The sequence below is a fragment of the Physella acuta genome, unplaced genomic scaffold, assembly GCF_028476545.2.
Source record: "Physella acuta isolate Inbredline_101_S28 unplaced genomic scaffold, ASM2847654v3 ptg000964l, whole genome shotgun sequence".
NCBI lineage: Eukaryota > Metazoa > Mollusca > Gastropoda > Physidae > Physella > Physella acuta.
This window is the reverse complement of record NW_026732481.1, coordinates 214,951-235,520: the sequence shown is the minus strand read 5'-3', so window position 1 is coordinate 235,520 and position 20,570 is coordinate 214,951. Positions and strand designations below refer to the sequence as shown.

At 40.6% G+C, this 20,570-nt stretch overlaps 1 protein-coding gene and 1 long non-coding RNA gene across 2 annotated transcripts in view; one reads left to right on the top strand and one right to left on the bottom strand.

Annotated features, from left to right (window-relative positions):
• Positions 1–20,570, bottom strand: part of LOC131953920 (inactive tyrosine-protein kinase 7-like) — a 201,620-nt gene that overhangs the window by 105,262 nt on the left and 75,788 nt on the right. The gene's annotated exons all lie outside the window — the stretch shown is intronic.
• Positions 7,943–11,660, top strand: LOC131953925 (uncharacterized). The gene is made up of 2 exons (XR_009388704.1): positions 7,943–8,299; positions 11,319–11,660. It is a non-coding gene; the product is annotated as an uncharacterized LOC131953925 (long non-coding RNA).

Here is a 20,570-nt window from a genome sequence, read left to right as displayed (position 1 = left end):
GACAGAGGCGCCGATATTGGGATACGCGGACTTTGACAAACCATTTCGGTTAGAAATCGACGCCAGCTCTAAAGGTCTGGGAGCTGTGCTATCACAACAACAAAAGCAAGGTTTCAGGGTTATTGCGTATGCCAGTCGAGCTCTGAAGGAATCAGAGAAGAACATGACAAATTACAGCGCCATGAAACTAGAACTTTTGACATTAAAATGGGCTGTGACTGAAAAATTCAGGGACTATCTATTAGGTGCTAAATGTGTGGTATACACTGACAATAACCCCTTGAGTCACCTAAAGACAGCAAAGTTGGGATCCATCGAACAGCGATGGGCAGCAGAATTGGCACTCTTTGACCTGGAGATAAAATATCGCCCGGGGCGGTCCAATGGCAATGCGGACGCTTTATCAAGGAATCCTTACGAGAGACCGGGCGATGAGGAAGAAACACTGACAGGAATATGTGAGGTCAGAGCGTCAACAGATATCCCTCATGGGGTACAAGTGATGCAAAACGGGCAGACCGGGGTGGAGCACATATCCACAGAGCCCGGACTTATGGACAGTAGTGATTTTAACGGCCTTAATCACCAAAAGATAAGGGATGCCCAGAGAACGGATAGTGGCTTACAACCGCTATTGAAATACGTCCAGGAACAAAAATTCCCAGGAAGAAGGGAAAGAGAACAATTTGGTCGAGAAACAAAGAAAATACTGAGTCAGTGGGACCGTCTCAGTATAGAGGATGGTGTTCTCATGCGGAGAATTCATGACCAAATTGATGGGACAATACACCAGGTGGTGGTGCCTGGACAGTTACGAGAAGAAGTGCTAAGGTTGGCACATGACAGGGCAGGACACCAGGGTCAGGACAGGACGCACAAAATAGTACGACAGAGGTGTTACTGGCCCAATATGGAAATGGAGGTCAAACGCCATTGTGAGGCTTGTGTTAGGTGTCAGCATGCGAAAATGCCAGTTGTCAAAATGAGACAGCCATCAGGACACCTACTAGCGACAAAACCACTAGAGATTGTGGCTATGGACTTTACGTCGTTGGAGCAATCATCGGATGGGACGGAACATGTGTTGGTAATGACTGATGTATTCACCAAATGGACTGTGGCGGTGCCCACACGAGATCAGACTGCCAAAACAGTGGCAAAGGTCTTAATAGAACATTGGTTCATCAAATATGGCATACCAAGACAATTACACTCTGACCAAGGAAGGGCCTTCGAGTCAGAAGTAATCAACCAACTGTGCAGCCACTACGGGATCAACAAATCTAGAACAACCACATTTAATCCGAAAGGAAACGGACAGTGTGAACGGTTCAACCGTAGCATGCATGATTTGCTGCGTACCCTAGAACCTGAACAGAAAAAACGTTGGCCTGATTTTCTCCCAGAGTTGGTATATCTATACAACTGCACCCCCCATGCCACAACCGGCTTTACGCCACACATGTTGCTGTTCGGACGGGAGGCTCGACTCCCTCTTGATTTGTTCCTAGGAAAAAGGGAGAGTATGACTGGCTCATACACCGCACTGGAATATGTGAATGAACATATGAGAAGAATTAGAGAAATGTACAGGGTAGTACAGGAAAGACTAGAACATGAAGCACGGCGAAGGGAACCGCCGGTACAGACAAAGGACCCGCCACTCAAACTGAACGACAGGGTATTACTGCGTAGCCACCCGTTAGGCAGAAATAAGATCCACGACCTCTGGGGACAGGAGATATGGCAAGTCGTGGAGATGCCTAAAGTAGCAGGTGGCCCCTTCAAGATAAGACCCATCGATCACGCCAAACCGGATCGGTGGGCGAACATTGCTCAATTAAAGAAATATTGGAATAGGCAAGAAGAGCAGTTACACACAAGGAAATCCAAGACAATTAGGGAACCGGAAACTATAACGGAAATTCACATACCCATCCCGGAACCATATCACCATCAACAGAACAACCGCGATACACAAGTGGAGGATAACGGCAACAAAGAGGATCCCGTTCCTTCCAGAAGCAGAGAGACAGTAGACCATCAGATAAGTGGTCCGCGGAGAAGTTTGAGGAACAGAAGGAAGACGAAATTTTTTGTCAGCAACCATCAATTCTTTCATGGTCGCGCTGGTATGAGAACAGACGGTTCAAAAAGCTATAAAAGTGAACTGGTGAAGGCACCAAACGAAAAGGGTGGATGTGAATTCTAGAACTGTTTTGTGTCTCAGGAAGATGATGTAGACACAGTTGATATGTGAAATAGGTATAACTGTCAATCGTATACGAATGGGACGACGTGGACAGTGAGTGGAACAATAAAATTTTTTTTACGATTGTGCGATTGACTTTGGAGGAGTGCACCTGCCAGGCGTTGTTTGTGGTGGAAAACACACAAAAAAAGGCAGGGGTGGATGTAACTAGGGTAGGCCTAGCTACTAGTTACAATCTGATGCAACTGATAACGAACGATAAGCCGCGACGCAGTATTACAGTCTGATGCAACTGATAGCAGGTGGCTTATTAGATCGGAATGATAACAATCTCAAAGCCAACGCGTGCTATTTTGGGAAACGGTACGAGGGGATTCAGACGGCCTGTCAACTTTGATTGATAGGATGCAGATGTTTATTAAACGGACTGTACGTTAGAACTGCGCAACTAGTAGTCGGAGACATCGAGTACAAGTATCGATTACGGAGGAATACAAGTACGAATACGAGTACGAATACAAGGGATAAATAGGAGGGGACGGCTGAACTCGCTCTCTTCCCTTTTCGATCGCTCGCTCTCTTCATCGCTCGCTTTAGATCAGTCAGTCTGTGTGACATATCAAGTTGGTTATATTGTGTTAAGAAGGACAATAGACATGTGGATTCAGTTATATGAAGCCTAGTGAGGACTGTTAGGGGTCAGTTGATTCAGACTATTATTGTGAAGCATTCCTGTTGATTCATTGTGTTATTTTGAAGCATTTCTTGATTCATGTAATAAAAGGATCAATAGCGAACCTGCATCTTCGAGTATTTCTACTGTAGTCGATGTTGTGTAGCATGAGTGGTTAAACTCGTTACATTTGGCACTACAGGCAAATAGTCTCGTAACATGTGGCGTTGCGAGCAGGGTAACTGTTCGCTCGTTATATATATATATATATATATATATATATATATATATATATATATATATATATATATATGCATGTGTGTATTATGGAAAGCTAAATGGTTAAGAATAATGAAAATAAAATGTACATTCACAGATGACACAAAATTTCGCAGTTAATTATCGTCTGTTTTGCCATTCTTCTCCCAATTTTCTATGTCAAAGGTCACCGTTAAGAACCCCCTACCTAGCCTCAGACAGCGGACATGCTCCTAGACGGACATAAAATCATTAAAGCAGCAATAACGATTCAGCACTTCACCGGGTATTTTTTTTTTTTTTTTGTTGGTGAGTTCTGCAGCCCTCGTTGTTTTCCTCGAGTCGGGAGGACGATGGGAAAATTCCAACTTAAAATAACAGACGAGGCACCCCCCTCCCCACTTCCACCTCGTGAAGAATAGAAGACAAACATACCTTTTTAGTGCCATTACAGCCAGTCAAGCGAGACCGACAGTGAGACACCTGCTTGGAGAAAATGAGATTAGGGTGAGATAACGAAATGTGCTCACGTCTGTGGCGCGTGCCTTGTACAGCGAGAGTGGGGTTGGGGGTGGGGGGGGGGGGGTGAGGGAGGTATTTTAGTTGATTTATTTTAATTTAAATTTCTGTCTCCGTGTCAATATTTTGGGGGGGGGGGGGGGTTAAAAAAAGTTTTTGATCTGTAAAGAATGAACCCTTCACCGTTTTGATCCGTGAAGAATGAAGCCATCATCAGCTGACAGTGTGAATAGATTTGTGACATTCACTTTTGATTCAAGTGTCACTTTTACTTTTCTTTACGTTTTTTTCTTGTAATAAAAGGTGGGTGGGACAAAGGATGTCACTTAGAACGGGGGAATGGGTTTCCTGTATTTAAAAAAATGGTTTTGGTCACACCTTTGGGGGCTGTTAGAGTAGATCGTAGGCTTGATGGCAATGGGCAGTTGGAGAGTTTGAAAGTTTTTTTTTCAGTGTTAGCATTAAATAAATGTATTACAGTTTTCCCACAAAACTCACACCAAAGAGCTTTATACTTGGTGTCCCAGTAGTGCTTGTATCAAGGACTAGTACTCACATATTGATGGTGCAGGTCTATAATGTCATTGTCTAGGCTCATGCTCGTGTATAAGGGTAAGTGGTGGCTAGGTTCCCATAAGGGAGGTGTACACGGGTGAGGGGTGGCTAGGTTCTCATAAGGGAGGTGTGTACACGGGTGAGTGGTGGATAGGTTCCCATAAGGGAGGTGTGTCAGAGGCGTAGCGACCCTTCCCGGCGCCCGGGGACATACTTTCAATTTGGCGCCCCCCCTCGGGAGCAAATTTTCGATTTGCACCCCCCCCTCGAACTTTTCATTTGCACCCCCCCCCTCAAACTTTCGATTTGCACCCCCCCTCGAACTTTTCATTTGCACCCCCCCTCAAACTTTCAATTTGGCGCCCCCCCTAAGGTCGGCGCCCGGGGACATGTGTCCCCCCCCCCGCCCCCCCCTCGCTACGCCTCTGAGGTGTGTACACGGGTGAGTGGTGGCTAGGTTCCCATAAGGGAGGTGTGTACACGGGTGAGTGGTGGCTAGGTTCCCATAAGGGAGGTGTGTACACGGGTGAGTGGTGGCTAGGTTCCCATAAGGGAGATGTGTACACGGGTGAGTGGTGGATAGGTTCCCATAAGGGAGATGTGTACACGGGTGAGTGGTGGATAGGTTCCCATAAGGGAGATGTGTACACGGGTGAGGGGCGGGTTAGTTCTATAAGGGAGATGTGTACACGAGTGTGTGGTGGACAGGTTCACCTGGGGTAGGGCGATGGTTTAGCAGGCTGTGTTATAGCGGGGCTGCCCGCGCGAAATGCACCTGCACTAGGGCTACTCACCAAGGCCGGCTGGTGTTATGCACACAGGGAACTTCCATATAAGTGACCTAAACCTGATAGGGAACATACAGGGAACTTTCAGCCAGCGGGCTAAAGCTGATAGGGAACATACATAGAACTTTGGGCTAACTGTCTAACGCTGATTTAGAAACTACAGGGAACTTTGAACTAGCAGGCTTATTAAGAATAGGACAGTGAATTTACAGAGCATTAAACATTGATATATTGACGGAAAAAATATTTATTAAACCGTAAGAAAGTTCTCTAGATCTAAAAGCTCTATTAAAATGTCATCAATAAAACCACGACGGGTGAATGTAGAAAAGGCAATAAAAAATGATTTTAAAAATTGATGAAAAAAATTTCTAAAAACGAAATGAATATTTGATACAAGTAATAAACTGAAAAATGTTTGACAAAACTGAACATTTGAAACGTCCACTTGTGCTGTTCGGCGACGTTCATCTACTGGGATATCGATTGATTGATTGGTTACTTTAGGTTCGAAGATGACCATTGGCTGGACTTGGGGGGGGGGGGGGGGGTGGTAGGCTTGTGCTTAGCCACATCTCACAGAATGTCGCATTCTCAACTCCGCAGGAGAGAGATATGCGTGAAATATTAATTGGCCATACTTTTTTTAGCCATTTGTTATACTTTTATTTTGTCAGGGATGTAAGCCTTTTATATACGGGTGTAAAGCTACAATATAGGGGTGTAAGGCTATCACACAAGGGTGTAAAGCTACAACATAGATGTGTAGGCCTATAACATTCAGGTGTAAAGCTATGACACAGTAGCGGAGGCTCGACATATATCAAGGCTCAATGATGGAGGTCCGGACAATGGGACCAGAACATCTCTGCACTGTTACTTCAGCGAGGCACACAGCGGGCAGTACTGTTGTGTGAACGGCTCAAGTAGCCTACACGGGCAGTACTACAAGAAAAACTGACGGTACTACAATAGAAACTGGCGGTACTACAATAGAAACTGGCGGTACTACAAGAAAAACTGGCGGTACTACAAGAAAAACTGACGGTACTACAAGAGAAACTGACGGTACTACAAGAAAAACTGACGGTACTACAAGAAAAACTGACGGTACTACAAGACAAACTGACGGTACTACAAGAAAAACTGACGGTACTACAAGAAAACACTGACGGTATTAAATGAAACTGACGGTACTAGATTAAGCTGACGGCACTAAAGGAAAATAAACAAAACTATCCCAGATGTATGATTTAATAAAAACTCCGTGTCTTGCTGGTATCATACACACAGTGGCATTTTTGTAGCAAGGGTATAAGAGGAGGCCGAGAGAGGAAAAATGTGGCATTTGAATTTTAGTTCAGCTGGTTGAAGCTATGATTAAAAGACAAACAAGACACATTTTTACTAGAAGAAGCCAATGCCGATAAGACGCATTTCATACAGCGCACATCAGAGACCAAAACGAGAAATTCTCGCTCCAAAACAACCAAACCAACAATACCAGACATATTTACTGGCTAAAACAACCCAAAAAAAAAAAAACGAAAAAAAATATTTTCATCAGAATTTTCGGTTAAGACCAACCCTCCGTTGCGATTAATTTGGTCCCAATATTTTAGAACAATACCCAGAGACTGGCTCCATACGTGTCGGAAGTTCTCAGCACTTCCAGCCGTAGCCTGGGTCTCCCCTCTCGGGGAGGGGGTCGGGGGTCCTCAGACGAGGCTTGCAGGCAGCATAGAGGCATGGCGTAAGAAGGGTTTATGTAGGTAATCAACAGCCAGGCGTTTGTAACAGCTCCTAGCCCGGCCTGGAAATCAGGACAAGGTAGGTCTTGTAGGCAGAAACATATGTCTGGCTCCATGAAGTCTGCATCAAGTTGAGGGGACAAATTGAAGACAAATAGATCAACACAAATAGGCGAAAATAGATCAACACATATAGGCGAAAATAGATCAACACATATAGGCGAAAATAGATCAACACAAATGATGACAATAGATCAACAAAATAGATCAACAGAAATAGGCGAAAATAGATCAACACAAATAGGAGAAAATAGATCAACACAAATAGGCGAAAATAGATCAACATAAATGATGAACATAGATCAACAAAATAGATCAACACAAATAGATGAGAATAGATCAACATAAATGATGAAAATAGATCAACACAAATAAGCGAAAAAAGATCAACACAAATAGATGAGAATAGATCAACACAAATAGGCGAAAATAGATCAACACAAATGATGAAAATAGACCAACAAAATAGATCAACCCAAATAGATTAAATAGATCAACAGAAATAGGCGAAAATAGATCAACACAAATGATGAAAATAGATCAACAAAATAGATCAACACATATAGGCGAAAAAAGACCAACAAAAATAGATAAAAATAGATCAATACAAAAAATGAAATAGATCAACACATATAGGCGAAAATAGATCAACACAATAGATGAAATAGATCAACACAAATAGATGAAATAGATCAACACAATACATGAAAATAGATCAAAATAAATAGATCTAAATAGATCAAAATATATAGATGAGAGTAGATCAAATATATATATATATATATATATATATATATATATATATATATATATATATATATATATATATATATATATATATATATAACTCTAGGGTGAAAGGAAAAAAAAAACGTATACAAGTTTGTAAAAAAACTGAACGCTTTCTAAAAAGTGAATCTGTACTTTTTATTTTGTCTTTTTCGTTTGTATATATGAATTATTAATCCAAATCCCCCAGAATTTATTGATTGAAAATACATATTTCGTCCAATTTAAAAGTGGCATCTGATTCGCAAATTGATCTGGCCACTCCACACCTTGACAGCGAGACAAACTGCACAATCTCCGGCGCACAGAGAGCGCCAGTGAGCGGCTAATCAGCCGACTTAGGCTGCGGTTACACTATACGTCGGCAGTCCGAATTTCTGTTTCTGACAACACGGCCGAACAACTGGAAAGCAAACAAAAAGTATAACCCAGTTCTATTGGTTACACTAGAGCCGAACTCATCGTCCGAGTCGTCAGACTACGTCAGGCGCCTGATGATGAACTTAAAATTTTGTTTCTGTTCTGACGGAAAACACATTCTGATGAAAATTTATCTGGCAGGATAAACAAAATATAAAATGGAGGACTTCAGTTTGAACAGAAAGTTGTAGTATTTGACACAGAGAAGCTGATTTTTACTTATCCAGAAGAGAAAATTAAAGGTCTGAAATAGCCGATTAACTCGGATGTACAAGTTAAGTAATTTATTCAGGGATGTGACTTTTCCGAATTTTATCGGAAATCCGATTTTTCCGCCGATTTTCGATTTTTTTCGATTTTGTGCGAAGTTTTAAAAATTAGGAAAAAAAAACGGAGCTGACCTCTACGGAAACGGCCGACGTGCGCTTTCCACATGTTCGTATTTAAATCGAGACTTACAGTAACTTCAGTACTTTGGTCAAACAGACACTCGAATATGCGCTTGGTGTGACGGTGCTAGATTAAGATGTAATGTAGATCTAGGTCAAGATTCGGAGTTTCGGCGGATTTTCATTTTTTTTCAGAACTCACATTTTTTAGTCCAAATTTTCCGCCGATATTGTCAGTTAAATATTTATTTTAAAAAATAAAGACACGGGGAAAAGTACTCTAAAATAAAGCTGTTCTTCAAATGAAACTTACATCTCTCAAGCCTGGTAATCTAGCTATCGATGTAGCATAATTTATCTATCGGCGGCATTTTAACTCGCCCAAATCTAGTTTCTCTCTGATTCTATTTTATTTCGTAATCTCAAATTAATATTATAATCCTTGCAAAAGGTGACTATGAGGACAAGACTAACCCGCCCCTGCTTGTAGCAACGGTGGCTCTTGTGACCTCAACATGAACCCGAGTACGTGTTTAGTGCACTTTGTGGCGGGGGGGGGGGGGGGGGGGGGGGGGGATAAAAAAGACGTCACAGTCAATTTCAAATAGCTGTCGGCCAACAGATTTAAAGAAAAAACTGAACTCAACGTGACTTCCACCGTGTCTTGTTTGTGGAAGAAAAAATACGATGCAGACTGTTAATAAGGGGTCTTCCATTAATAACGTCACACTCGTATGGGGGGGGGGGGAGGTGTTGAGAATCGGTAATTTTGTGACGTGTGATGAGGGGGGGGGGGGAGTTCAAATTGTGTGACGTCATAATTTTGTATTTTAAAAGTAATGTTAGAAACTGAATTTTAGTTGCCATTACGCGTTTTAGAAAACTGTTTTTAAAATAGAAATTTATTAAAATACCTTATGTTGGTCGAGCTCAGTCAATATTTTGGAAAAAAAAAACGGTGATAAAAAAAATTCAAATTCAATTTTGAGGATGGGTGGGGGTTGGCGGTTCTTGGCTGAGTTGTGTGTCATAGGGGGGAGTCTGACTTTTGTGACGGAGCATAGAGGGGAGGTATCTCCAAAAAAAAAAAACGTGACGTCATTTATGGATGACCCTAACAATTTACAGCTATTCCAAAAACATAAATAACGCTGTGGTTTGGCTATTAAAATGGTTTCAACTAATCTGGCCAATATCATTTTCCATCACATGAACCTAAAACTTTCAAATATTAATTAATCTAAATCTAGGCTGTTGACTGTTGAAGACTAACATTTTTACCATGCCAATCTTTAAAAAATATAAGGCATAATTTAAAATTGAAAACAAGTGTACAACTTGACTAGATTAGTACAGTTTAAATTAGCTAAATGTTAAAATAAATAATTGCCACTTTTGTTACATTGTAAAAAAATAATCTTTAAGGTTGTTTATAAAGTATACATTAAATTGCAATTAGACAAGACTTTCATTGTTATTAGAGTATAGTGTAAGAGTAACATAAACTTCTTTTATTTAAAATATTAGCTTCATTAAACATTTAATTAGTACAGTAACGATGTGAGACAGCTTTAACTGCGATTTAAAAAAAGATAAAACATTGAGTTTTTGTCTGAAGAAAATTTCCTAATATTTTTTCCTGGTCTGGTCACATCCTTGTTTATTTCACTTATTCACTTCATTGATTAATTTTTATCATTCATTCACATTTTTTTTTTGGTTATCGACTCTCACTCAACTCACTCAAGTTACTCAACTCGTAGATCTAGATTCTAGATTATTTCTAGTTCTAGACTAAGCTAGATTCTAGACTCTAGATCTAGAAAACTAGATCTATACTATTAAATCTAATTCTTTTTTCTAGATCTAGAGTGCAGAGTGAGTCTAGATCTAGATTCTAGACTAGAATACTAGATATCTAGATCTAGTCTAGATCTTGCTTCGAAGTACTGAAGAAGTAGAATTCAGATCTAGATTCTAGATCTAGACTATTCTAGACTCTAGATCTAATCCAGAATCTAGATCTAGTCTAGATATCGTCATCGTTCTAAATTCTAAGATTAGACTAAGGGTTAGATCTAGTACTAGAATCTAGATCTAGTAAGTAATAGAAAAGTAAGTAGGCCTAACCTCAAAATAGATTCTAGATCTAGATCTAGTAATTAGTAAAATAATTAGTTAGGCCTATTAAATAATAGGATCTAGATCTAGATCTACTCATTGAATTTAATATTCTCTAGTCTCTAGTAGTAGACTCTCTCTACTCTTGGTTCTAAAATTGAATCTTTCATTCTCGGCTAGGCCTATCTGATAGTCTATCTAAATTCTAATATCTAGAATCTATGAAATAGATCTATTTTTCTAGTATTCTATGATTCTTTCTAGATTTAGATCTAGATCTCTATGTATATTATTATCTATAGGGACTATAGGACTATTGGTAGATCTATAGTAATATGTATGAAGTATAATAGTATAGAGGCCTATATTTAAATTTATTCTATTTCCATTGAATCTATTTTTAGATTAATAATTAAAATTTATATTAATAGGCCTAAATCTAATCTAAATTAAGAGTATAGATCTAGATTCCTGTACTGTAATGTTACTATATATTACTAGATCTATATAACTGTCTATAGGAATCAAGATCTAGGCTTAGGCCCAGACAATTATGATAGAAAAGTCTGGATCTAGGACTAGACCACTAGATCTAGATCTAGTAGTAATTAATTAATGAGCTGATTACTTAAGTCACTACAGTCCTAACTATTTTTTATCCGCCCTTTTCTATCTAGAAACCTATTTCATTTATAGCCTGTAGGCATATATATAAATTGTATGTATCCAACACATTAAAGTTACAATCAATCTAAACTGATCTTTATATTTAATTCATTTCAGGTGCACAAGCAAAAACCAAGTGGAAAAACCTGCTTGATACATTTAGAAAGGAGCATATCAAGATTAGCAACAAAAGAGTAACTGGCAGTATAGCTCCAAACAAACCATGGACATATTATAATCAATTATCCTTTATGAATGATTGTTTCGCTTCCAAGCAAACGATAAGCAGCATACAGATACCTCCAACTTCAATTCAGTATCAAGTGAAACCATTGTTTAAAAGATATTTTATTTTTGAAGACATTGATTCAAATTGTGGAAGAAGCAATTGCTAAAGATCCTGACCCAGGATTAATTAATTTTGTGTTATGCCTGAATAAAAAAATTAATTGAAAAGTGTATGTTGTTTACTGTTTTATTATTTTTAAGAGGTCTTCAAATGCAGGCCTAAACTGTAATGGAGAATTACCTATACCAGTAGTTAAAATAGTTAAATTAATAATTCAATGAGGCCTGTGTCTTATGAGATGTATTTCTGTTAATCATGCTACTTAAACATGTTTTACAGATTTGCTTAATAAATTAAAACAATGAATTATGCTTTTTAAATGATCAAAAACCAATACCATTTTAGTTTGTAACAATCTAACATGTAACTGACATTGAGTTAGAAAATTAAGTCTAACCAGTAGGCCTAACTGGTGGAAATGGTGGAGGCCCTATGTTCTATAACTATAAGGAGCAAGTAGGACTAAGTCAAAGTTAGTCAAGTAGGCCTAACTTAACTAACTAGTAGGAATTATTGATATTGATCAGGTGATTTGGCCAATGATTATATTCTTATCTATGAATAATATAAATAAAACAAACAAAACAACAAAAAGAAGTTTATTTCAATTAAATATCAAATTCAACATGTTCCATAATACTTCAGATGGTGTCTTCAGTCTTCAAAAGCCTTGGCACATTGCTGCTGTTGGTAATGGTACATGCTTTTTAGTGAGGCATCTCCACATAATATCACATGTCTCATAGATAATTGTGGTGATAGGTGAATGGACAATTCGATATTAGTAGGCCAAAGGGGCCTATCTGTAAATGAAATTATTTTAATTTAGCACTAAAAGCAGGCCAGAACATAGAATCAAGACCTTATAGTTATAGATTAGATCTACTCCCCACTACTGAGGTATTGCAACCAAATTTATAGCTTAGATTTTACTTGTTTTAAATGTATAGATTACATAGAACACACAATTGTAATAATGAATGGTATTTAGAATAGGCCTTACTCAACTTACTGTAACAAAATATCTTATTTAATAAGAATTAACTGTACAAAGACACTTGCCTCGGAGAAATGCATTTCCTATATGATTTTCTCTTTCCTTTTCATTAAGCAAAATAATCTTGGAAGCATCATTGTTTTCTGCTAAAAAATGAAGCTGCATTTGTTCGTCGATTTTTTGTATTGAAACCAATGCCTGCCGGTGGTCAGACATACGTTCTGACGGGCTACAGTGTAACCGCTGGGGCGCACCCTTCTTCGGCAGATTGGACAACACCTGACGTCAGATGAAAAAATTCGGTCTGCCGACGGATAGTGTAACCGCAGCCTAACAGGGGCTTCTGGCTATCACAGCCGCCATTCGCGAGATACACAAGAGCCCCTGGCTATATTTAGCTACAGGTCAAAAGGTTACAGCTCAGCGCCGCCCCTTCCCAACGTTAAATTAAATTTTCGCTCTAAAACCAAGCAGCTTGGAAGGTGGTGGGGGGTAGAAAGGAAGTGGTGGGGTAGGGATAGGGGTACGTTTTTAGGGCCTTTGTAGACATTATTTTTTTGATCAGTCGTTCATAAATCAAGCGCCGACACCGACGAATCGTGAAGTGTTTTTGTGTGTCACTAATCTTCAAGCACGGCAGTGCTGTGATAATATACATCAAATGATAATCTGTTTCCATGGTTGGGTGCGTGTACTTGTATCAAATAAACAAGAAATTTTAGATAATGGCCCAATAAAATTGTTAGTAGTTTTTTTTTTATTAAGAGCTATATCTTTCGCTGAAAAAATGTCTTAATCATTATTAAAGGTGACACATGCGTCAAAGCACACACACAAGTATAATTAATGTAGGTCTTTTACTAAATAAGGTCCACAGGTGTTTTTTTTAAAAAAGGGTCCATACACGCCCCATAAACAAGCGCCGAACACAGTGTTACCACCAGCCTATGCTGACATCATTACATACAGCTAAGAGAGGATAGATATCTCTGTTCACACTCGCCGTGTCACTACCTCGCTCCTGTAGGCCATTGTGGGCGGAGAACAAGGGGAAAAAAACAGGAAAAATCAGCGCTTATCTACCCTGGAGAAGTATCTACGGCAGACCAATCTGTCATATTAGCTCAACATTTGTCTTCCGGCTGATTGCTTTGTTCAACACAGAGGGCGCTGAGGTCTAGAGACGCCGTTGTATCATCGACGGTTATATCCCACACATAGGCTTTACACCCTCACACACATAGGCTGTGCACCCTCACACACATAGGCTGTACACCCTCACACACATAGGCTGTACCCCCTAACACACATGGGCTGTACACCCTCACACACATGGGCTGTACACCCTCACACACATGGGCTGTACACCCTCACACACATAGGCTGTACACCCTCACACACATAGGCTGTACCCCCTAACACACATGGGCTGTACACCCTCACACACATGAGCTGTACACCCTCACACACATAGGCTGTACACCCTCACACACATGGGCTGTACACCCTCACACACATAGGCTGTACACCCTCACACACATGTACCCCCTCACACACATCAGCTGTAGCTAACTCACACATAGGCTGTAGACCCTCACACATAGGTTGTGCCCCACACTCATCGGCTGTACCCATCACACACATCGACTTTTACATTTCCCACACATCGACTGTTCACCCTCACATACACCAACTACAATGCCTCACACATCGGCTATACCTCCCTCTGAGTTTTACAAGACACCCCCCCCCCCCTAAAAACATAACATAAATACGAAATAAACAACAAAGAAAAAAACACCCAAATACGAAACGAAACACAAGACATGTTTTCTGTTTACAATGACGTATCTCCTTCTACCCATCACGTGACTAGCGGTACCTGAGTCACGCCACGTGATCGAGGCCCGAGATATCATCGCGATTTGTTTCATTTCTCCCCGCGTAGGCTGATGGGATACGCCATGCTATTGTCTCCCAGCGTCAGATATGGCCAGATGTACATGCAGATAAAATAATATGGCCAGCCGGAACGTGTTAGGGACGGATAAGTCCTCTCATACATCGTTAGTGGGCAGAGATTCTTGGGGCAGTGCCCTCCTTCACACATCGTAAGAGGGCAGAGATTCTTGTGGCAGTTCTATCACACATTGTAAGGGGGCAGAGATTCTTGGAGTAGTTCTTCTTTATTAAACAAATATCATTTTGATAAATAAATCTACAATCTGAGGATTTCTTCAAGACTGACATTCTCTAAACCACGGAGCATAATTCCAAAGCAATAATAATATAAAGTAAACAAAGATTTACAATGTTACTGCATCAAGGTCTAGAATTGGTCAGTAATTTAATATCCTGCAGTTTTCAGAGCTTGTACAAATGTCTATTTCCTCTCCATTTTAATTAATTATGTCTTCAATTAAAAAGTAAAATCTCGAATGCAATGCGGTTTTGAAAAGTGAATCAAAATAAAAAGTAAAGGTAATAGAGTTTACAAGTTATTTAATAAAACAAAAGCGAGTGCAAGAAGAATTAAATAAGTACATTACGGGAGCTATGTTGGCAATAAAGAAGCAAAGACATTCAATAAAGTCCCGACTTAAGAACACACATAAAGAAATGATGAGCGTAATTATGAATCAAGTATATTCCTCAATGAACTTATACCTCGTTGTTTACAAAGTAATTTTCCTTTAAAAAATGGCACATTTGAATTTTTAAAAAATCACAATAAATTAAAACTAAAATGTTGTGCAGTAATACACTTTCGACAGTGAGTTATTCGGCGCTTGTTACACGGCGTAAGTATACACAGAAAATTTGCGTTCCAGGGAGTAATTCTTAACCTATTATGCGCAGATTCGCTTTAAAAAGGTCGCAGATTTTTTTTCTCGCGCGGTGACGAGAAATTGAATTTCCAGATTCCCGTCCTGTACGAGCTCTGGCATTTTTTCCCTCTCGTCCCAGCGTTTGTTCGCTGATTGTTGTTCTTGGATTTTTTTTTTTTGACGGCTTTGAAACAGAATGTCGAGGAGACGAAATGTCAATGTTATCTCGGTGACCTTTACTTCTGACTCTAAACAAATGGATTCCTCTGACCAAGGAAATAACAGCCACTTCCTAGAGCCCACGGACCAAAATTTTAACCTCGATATTTCCCGAATAACAGCTACTTCCTAGAGCCCCACTCTGACAAAATTTTAACCTCGATATTTCCCAAATAACAGCTACTTCCTAGACCCCCACTCTGAAAAAAAAAATAATCTCGATATTTCCCAAATAAAAGCGACTTCATAGAGCCCCACAAAACAAAATTTAACTGTTGATATTTCCAAAATAACATCCTAGACCCCCACCCGGACCAAAAATTTAACCTCGATATTCCCCCAACAGATTCTCATAACAAACATGTTCACACTGTCGGCCTTTCATTTTACCAAGTTAATAATTAGCTAGTATACACGCCAAGGAGATAAAACATAAGAGAATTAGTGTTACCATTGTCCTGTAATAGACTCGTCTGAATATAAGAGGGTCAGGTATTGTAACATTAGGGTCAGAAGTTAGGGTTGGGCTTGGGTTAGTGTTACTGTAAGGATTAGCTGGCTATGTAAATACTAAGCTTGTCACCAGTTACACCGGCTTTTTGTGGGGATTTACTTAGTGTTATCGATTAGGTATTTTAAAAAATGATTCGCCTCGATTATTACATAAACGAATACTCGTTTGTGACAGAATGAAGTCTCCGGGTACTCTTTATATAGATGGCTTTACAGCGCCACTTCCATATCCGCCCTACTCCACTCTCGCCCCCGTCCCACGCCACTCCCCCCCCCCACGCCCCTCGTACCATTCCATTTATTCATTCACTCACCGCCGCCATCTTGATCTGGTTTTAATGTTTGAAAAAAAAACCCAGGTAAAATAAACATGCTCACGTGACCATGTACGTCACAGTTTGATGGGTGACTGCTGACAGAAGTTGCCGGACCAATGATACACTAGTACTCCCCCCTCCACCCCCGCTAGACCATGTAAGAACATGATCTGATACACTGACAATATAAATAAACCAACATCACTCACAGATATTAGATGTCGTGTGGAGGGGTGTCACAGATTTCGGGGTGGGGGTGGGGTAATAATTGCATATTCCTAGCTCTGGGTATTTTTTGCTGTGGTTGGTCGGTATAGCGTGCTTTAATTAGTATACAGTTTGCCGGCAAAAAAATCTTGACCGACACAGACTGTACTAATGTCGAGTACCAAAGTCTTTGCCACAGCTCATATAGAGTACCAAAGTCATTGACACAACTTATGTAGAGTACCGAATTCAAGTCATTGACACAGCTCACGTAGAGTACCAAAGTAATTTAACCAGCTCATGAAGAGAACCAAAGTCTTTGACCGAGCTAAGAACATCCCCAGCTACAGTTCCTATATCTACCGATCTTCCTTGTTACAGAACAGAATACGATACCGTATTCCCTCAGCAACAATCCAACACAATTAAAAAATAAACAATCCAACATAAAAATAATCACATTCATCATAACCCTATCATATAATAACAACATCATAATCCCATCATACAATAACAAGGCAACAACAAAAAAAAAAAGGTTGCATCTCATTGTGTACTAATTAATAAAAACAACTGTTTATGTTAGAAGCGAGTAATTAGTTTTACATCCCCGCTGAAATAATAACTCAAAAATTACGAACTGCATAACAAACGGGATTTTTTTTCTCTTCTTCTTCAAGGTAACGGGGTTGTTTTTTTTTTCTTGTGGGTGTGACTGTACGTCATAGGATGATGACGCGAGCAACGCTCGAATGAGCAGATTCCTCACATTTAAGCACTTATTCTCTCCCCTTAGGGTCTCCATTCGCCAGACGCCGAGCAGCTCAGGCGAACGAAAGTGGTGTTTTGAAGTTTTGCCTGGCTCACTCGTGGGAAGGAGCCGGAAAACAACCGGCCTCGAGTCAAGTGCCGGCACTCCGGGTCTGTTTATAGACACCGTTGTTTGGATGCTAATGGTGGTAAACAGTCAAGCGTTAGATTTTCTCACTAACCCGGGGGGCAGCTTCAAGACCCCAAGATGGGGGCTTGGTTCTTCAAGACTGAGATGGGGGCTTGGTTCTACAAGACTGAGATGGGGGCTTGGTTCTTCAAGACTGAGATGGGGGCTTGGTTCAACAAGACCATGAGATGAGGGCTTGGTTCTACTAGATCCAGAGTTGGGGGCTTGGTTCTACAAGACCATGAGATAGGGGCTTGGTTCTACAAGACTGAGATGGGGGCTTGGTTCTACAAGACTGAGATGGGGGCTTGGTTCTACAAGACCATGAGATGAAGGCTTGGTTCTACAAGACTGAGATGGGGGCTTGGTTCTACAAGACCCCGAGATGGGGGCTTGGTTCTACAAGACCCCGAGATGGGGGCTTGGTTCTACTAGACTGAGATGGTGGCTTGGTTCTACAAGACCCCGAGATGGGGGCTTGGTTCTACAAGATCCTGAGATGGGGGCTTGGTTCTACAAGACTGAGATGGGGGCTTGGTTCTACTAGACTGAGATGGGGGCTTGGTTCTACAAGACCCCGAGATGGGGGCTTGGTTCTACAAGACCCCGAGATGGGGGCTTGGTTCTACAAGACCCCGAGATGGGGGCTTGGTTCTACAAGACTGAGATGGGGGCTTGGTTCTACAAGACCTCGAGATGGGGCTTTGGTTCTACAAGACTGAGATGGGGGCTTGGTTCTACAAGACTGAGATGGTGGCTTGGTTCAACAAGACTGAGATGGGGGCTTGGTTCTACAAGACCCTGAGATGGGGGCTTGGTTCTACAAGACTGAGTTGTGGGCTTGGTTCAACAAGACCATGAGATGAGGGCTTGGTTCTACTAGATCCAGAGTTGGGGGGCTTGGTTCTACAAGATAGAGATGGGGGCTTGGTTCTATAAGACCTAGAGTTGGGGGCTGACTTTTTTTTATAAGACCTAGAGATGGGAGTGGGGGGGGGGGGGGCTGGCTTTGTTCTATAAGACCTAGAAATGGGAGGGGGCTGGCGGTAGTACAGCAATATTTCAAGCATAGACAGGTAAGCGTAAATAGACCTCGTATAGCAAATTTACACGGGAATACACCTAACAGGTACGCATCTAACAAATTATTCCTTACTAAAAACCTGCCAATAAGGCAATTACACTTCGATTTCCTTAATGTATCGACATTAGGGGATGTTTCTATCGCGTTCAATAAAGCCGACGCCATTTTGAATCTATTCTTAGCTGGCCGCAATCACATGACTTCCCAGCTCGTTCAAACTTTTTGCTCACAGCATGTCACATGATCCGGGGCAAAGCCTGCTATTAGTGGGTCACACAGCAGCAGGCATCTCCTTTTAAAAAAAAAACCCAACTCCTCATGCTTTTAGCATTGTTTATTTTAGTTTTTTTCCCAGCCCTCGAATCAGATTACAGCCCTCATCCCCCCCCCCCCCCCCCTCCGTGTGTTTGTCTGTCTGTCTGTCGAGTGGGCACCGGTGACCGCTGCTGGTGTTCCAATAGGAAATGGAGTCTGTGATAAGAGTGGACAGGTCAGCTGTCACGTGATAACCGGCAACTGTCCGCGTCAGCTGTCCGTCGGTCTTAATTATGTCTTCACATGCTTGCTGTCATTGTGTTTTCTGTCGCGGTTAATTATGTCCTCACATGCTTGCTCACACTGTGCATGTCTGGACTGTCATCTTGGAAGCAGACGTTCAACGGGTCTAAAGTTTTAAGAAATTAAGATTTTTGTCTTAATCACAACAGTGGTATTGGTCCCGCATGTTTTAAATAGAAATTAGATTAATACCGGGTTACATATTTTAAAGTAGTTTTTTCCCCCTTAAACGTTGACTGGCGTGTTTTTAGAGGGTTAAATTGTGTTCTCAGGTTGAGGGCAAGAAGTGGCTTGTCTTGCACAGATATTAAAGCTGTAAGGTTTACGATCGTATTGAAAATTACAAACTTGCAATTCTATTTCCAGAAAAAGTTAATTAAAAAAAAATCTTAAATGACAGAATTGTGTAATGGTTGTGTTCAATGACGGGATGGTGTAAAAGCGCGAGCCAGCAGCGACCCACGGACCGGTGTAAGACGCGTGTCAGGGTACGGCTAATCCGAGCCGGGACCTGACCATATGCCAGCCTCTACCTGTCTGCAACAGATGCGTGTGGTCTTAGACACGGACTGAGTGGAGGGGAAGAAACAGTTTCTTTTAGAGAAGATGCGTTGGGGGGGGGGGGGGGGGGCGAGGGGGGGTTGATTGGAGGCTGGGGGTATGGGCTGGGAGAGGGGACAATGAAGCGAAAGTATCAAATTTAATCTAGCCAGTTGGCAGGTAGGTGGTGGGGGACAGGCGTGGGGGTGGGGGTTGTTACTAAAATAAACAAAAAATCGACGAAACATAAAAAAAAAACTAAAAGGAAAAAATATAAACTAAAACTTTTGACAGAACGACACAAAAAAAAGTGTCGAGAAAATGAGAGTAAGATTAGTGAAATTTTAGACAGAAAATATTAGCAGGTTCGTGGTAGGGTAGGCAACCCAGTCCTGATGGGAAGGGAAAATGTTGGGGGTTGGGGTGGGTACAGGTAACGTGTTGCTAGGGTTTTCGTTTGGAACTTTTTTGATGTTGTTGGACGGTTACTTTTTCTTTAATACATTTTTTGATGCTTTTAAATGGTCAATTTTTCTTTAATACATTTTTAATTTTTTTAAATTAATTGGTTAATTGGTTAAAGAGAATTACATTTTTTCTATCTTTAGTTTTTGTTAATTTTGTTGGGCGTTTATTTTTCTATATAAAAATTCTATTTTTTTTTAAACGAACGCTTTCGGGTGAGCATTAAATTTACGTGGTACTGTATTTCTGTTAAATTAAACACAGAGAAAAGACTAACGTAGTTTGCAGTTGCCGATAACTTTAACAAATTCTTAACCTAAAAATGAACATAAACCAAACCCATTATTTTCTA